We start from the raw sequence: 4,575 nt of genomic DNA on the forward strand, positions 1-4,575 counted from the left end.
CCCCCCCCCCCCACACAGGTATAATCTTAATCTCTGTTTACGTGTGCACATGTTAAACCAGGCTTCAACAGCACACAGGTAGCCTGCATGTCTGTTTAATGCTCATCAATTTAGCTTGCACTACTTTGCGATTAAATTAAATGTCGGCATTGTGAGTAGTTGTATTATTTGAACAGGAATTGTATTTCCTATTTAAACAATATGGTTTGAACAAAACAATATATTGTTTAAGTCAAGCCCAGTCAGGAAAGCCCATCATTCAGATTCGGAGAAACTCGCAACACAGTGGAACTTAAAGCAACGAGAGACAAAAGCCAAGGAACCTTAAGACTAAAATCAGAACTGCACACCTAAACAACCACCAAAGGTAACCCCACTCACAATATGACTAGTCAATCCAGTCGTCCTGGTAAACGTCTGACATGTGAAAACAGTAGCACATTTAGGAAGTTATGAGAGCTGATACAGGGGGTGACCAAAGTCAAGTTTCTGCTAGTAGTATTAAAAAAGGTAAATAGTGACTTTAAAGTGATTCGCATGCTTCAGACATATATGCATAACATTCACTCATGTTGACATTGTTGCACAAAGTGGATATGTACCACTTTATGGTTGCAACCAAGAATTGCTTTTATCATTGTTTAAATCAGAAGATTGTTTTCTAGATCAATAATTGTGCGGCCTATAAAACGTCAGAAAATAATAAAGCACGTCCATCCCAGTCTCCAGAGAACAAAGTTTATTTCTTTGTTTTGAATAATAGCAGGACCTTCACATGTTGAAGCAGCTGAATAGCATTTTTTTTTTTTGCAATAATAAATATGTTAAGATAAATTAAAAAGTTGGATGTTGTTTGTCATTTAATTGAGTTAATAATAGTTGAAGCCACATGATTACAGGAGAAAATAAATCATCATGTTAGGCATAATTGTGCCTTAAATGTAATATATTCTGCTCAGATTATAATTTAGTGGTAGGGTGGTTCAGTTGAGCATCCTATCTGTCCTCTATTTTTAGGAAAATAGCTTTCTGTTGTTATCCAACTTTTAAACCAAAGTTCCAAGTTGGTCAAAACACGGCAGATAAGAATTCACTGAGGATCACTTGTAAGAATGCTTTATAAATTAAACATGTGGCTGTTCATTTAAAAAGAACAGCTCGTATACACACAGCAGTCCCTTTAACCAGCTGGTAGAAATCACACCAGCCTGCTTTTTCCAGCTGATTCCACCTCTTCCTCGTACTGCTTACCAAAGCCAAAATCCTCTATGTCGGTTTACCATTAACAACAAAAAAACACCCCTTTAATTCTGATACCTTTGCAGAGTTACAAACTTAAAGTTGACTTTGCTCAAGTGCGCTGCTAGTTATCAGACTAACCGTATCTAGCTAATTAAGGGTAGTTACCCGGTCAGGCTGAAGAGCTAGCGCCCTGCTGTTAGCAGCTAGCTGTGTCTGCCTACCTCGGCTGAGATGCCATGGTGCGCCTCTCTTAACAACCAAAGTTGGTTGTCATGCGTTTCTGACAGTCTTCGCCAAGCTGCTCTTCTCACTTAGTCACATTTTTCTTGTTTTACCGCTGAATAATTTGCTATTTTAAAGGGCTGTCAGGCCTATTGTATGTAATACAATAGAATACATTAAGGATATGTTCCTCTTGTGCTTGTTTCTATGTACCTAGATACTAGGGTATACTGTTATAGACCCCGGACCATTTATCAGTCCTTAAAGAATGTTTTAATGTATTTATTTTGTTAATTAATATTTTTGGGAATATTTGAATATTCATTTTTATACATGTCTTTATTTAATCACCTATAGTTTAAGTTGTATACCTATTAACAATATCATGGGTGAGTAAGATATACAGTATATCAGTCCAAATGTGTGTTCAAAGTAAAAAAACTTAAATATATTCAAAAGAAACATGACCTTGGTGATCTTTTGCACACACACATACACACAAACGATACTGCACAGTCACAAGTGTGCAGGACTGAAGTTTGAGACTTTTAGTAGTTTGAATGATAACCAGTAGGTGGTAGTAGTTTCCTGTAAATAGAATAGTTGTTCCAAACCTCTTTCCCCTTTCTACCATTGAGTTAAATGATGGCCCCTGATTGAGAAATACATTTTATGGATATTCCATATTTCATTTAATGCGTAGCAGAAAAACAATTGATAAACTGTACAATTAACCAAATATATCTGCAGGAAGATTGTGTAAAACAAGGGATTTAGATACATTTGGAACAGAAAGAGCTGCGATTTTTTTTTTTTAATGAATTCCTAAACTATACATTTGTCTGAATGACATCTACTGTATAAATATATGTTTAACATTTTAACTGATAAGGCATGCCGAATATGGTTATTTTATGACACATTTCGTTGCTTTCCTCCCTAATGCTTGGCGATTTTCCTAGGTTATTCTAACCGCATACCTTTCTAAAGCAGGACAGGGTGTTTGGCAGGGAAGGAGATATATTCAGTTCTTCACTCTGCCCTCAACCTGTTAGACTTACAAAGAAAGTGTATATCATAAATAATAATCCAAACTTAGAAACTAGAACAAAATAACCGACATTTGAATAAAAAGCTCTTTTTTTTTGGTAAATGGATGAACATTACATTACCAGAGCAGCACATTCTCACATAAAAGTACAACAATATAACACTAGTCCAATCTAATTTATTTTCATTTTTGTATACTTACTGATATTCTGTTTTGCAATTTAATGTAATGGTAATTGAGATTTCAAAAGTAGGTTCTTTTTTAGCAAAAATGTACATTTATATCATTGAATGAATCTCAACATTGAAACACAACATCAACTACAAAATAAAAATAAATTGTTTTTAATATTGCCATAAACACTTACAACCATTCACATCTTTTGCATCACTCTGGACCAATGATATATTTTCAGATCTTCAAAAGTCTCTATTATTGCTTAACAAAGATGGATTCACACATTTAGAGTGATCTACATGCTCTTCTATGGTCAAATGCCATCAAATACCTTCACAACGAAACTAAAAGTTTAAAGTCACATAAATCAAGCTTTAACAATATCATACAAAACGTGTGGGGAGTTGCGTCAAGCGTTGTTTCAACTACAGTACTCAAGCACACAATTTAGATACTTGGACTGTTCATTTAATTATCCTTTTACTTCCACTCAACTACGTTTCAGAGAGAAATATTGTACTTATTAGTCCTATAAAATTATTTGACACCTACTAGTTACTAGTTATTTTACAAATAAAGATGCTTGCATACAAAACATAATAAGATCTTATACAGTATATATATGACATCTAAAATATATCTAAAACAATTTACAACAGATTAATTGGAAACAACTTTGTTGGTTGTCTGTCATTTAACACACAAAAAAGCTTGCTTTGCTTTATGCCTTTGTCCAATAGTTGTGAGGTTTGGACTTGTAAAACCAAACGATCAATCAATGAACATAGAAAATAATCATGAGCTTAACCCTTGTGTTGTGTTCGAAAGCTGTTACCGTTCATGGTGTTCGCGGGTCAATTTTGACCCATGATTTACCTCAGAAAAACACTAAAAAATAATGACTCTCATCCAATATTGTTTTAACTACATCATAACTAACTTATAATGCATTCATAACCGTACAATCCTGTTGTAATTTTATTTTATGGCCCCAAAACACACCACATATTGCACATGTGCATGTGTGTGTTCAGGTTCAAGGGTTTGTGTACATATTCTTTGTGAAAGGTTGAGTTCCCGTGGGGGGGAGGGATGGGCAACCAGGTGCATGTTGTGAAATAATTATTGTTACAGTGGATGAAGGGGGTGGGGTTGGGGTGTCTAAAGTCAAAGATTAATCTTGATTGGGCCAAATTTTCCCCAGAGTCACCCACAACAATTCTGCTGTGTCTTCCCAGACCTGAACACCAAATTATACACTTTTTTTTTTTAAGAGACCTTCAGACTTGGCTAAAATTGTCAAAATCTGTTTTGTAGTGTTTATATAGCTGTTGTGGAGGATATCATCTGCAGGTCTCCCTTGAAAAAGAGATCGATTATCTCAATTGGACCACCTTAAATAAAGGTTTGAAATCATGAAGCCTCGTTCCGATAAAAAAACTAGAGCGTAGTTATTATATAATTGTACCTTGATACGGGTCACCGGAGACCCAAACACAACATAAGGGTTCATCCATAATGAAAATAATCAACAGTTGCAGCCTTAAATAAAATTGCTCAAAATCTAAAAATTACTAAAGTGATGGTTACACATTAATGAATGAGATGATAACAATACAATGATATCAAATTGTAATACCGGAAGTACATTTTAGTTACTATACCTACGCACTTTTACTTAAGTAACATGCTCAATTCAGGGCTGAGTATTTGTAAAGTATGCATTAGTTATTTTACTTTAGTAAAATATATGGGTATTTTATCCATCACCTCCTTGGTTGATCTGATTTGGTTTTCTCTCCCAGAAGGTGACCAGAAAAGGAGGACATTTGAGAAAATCAACCGGGGAAACAACCGGGGAATCAACCGGGGAAACAACCTGT

Source organism: Gymnodraco acuticeps, unplaced genomic scaffold (genome assembly GCF_902827175.1).
Source record: "Gymnodraco acuticeps unplaced genomic scaffold, fGymAcu1.1, whole genome shotgun sequence".
Lineage (NCBI taxonomy): Eukaryota > Metazoa > Chordata > Actinopteri > Perciformes > Bathydraconidae > Gymnodraco > Gymnodraco acuticeps.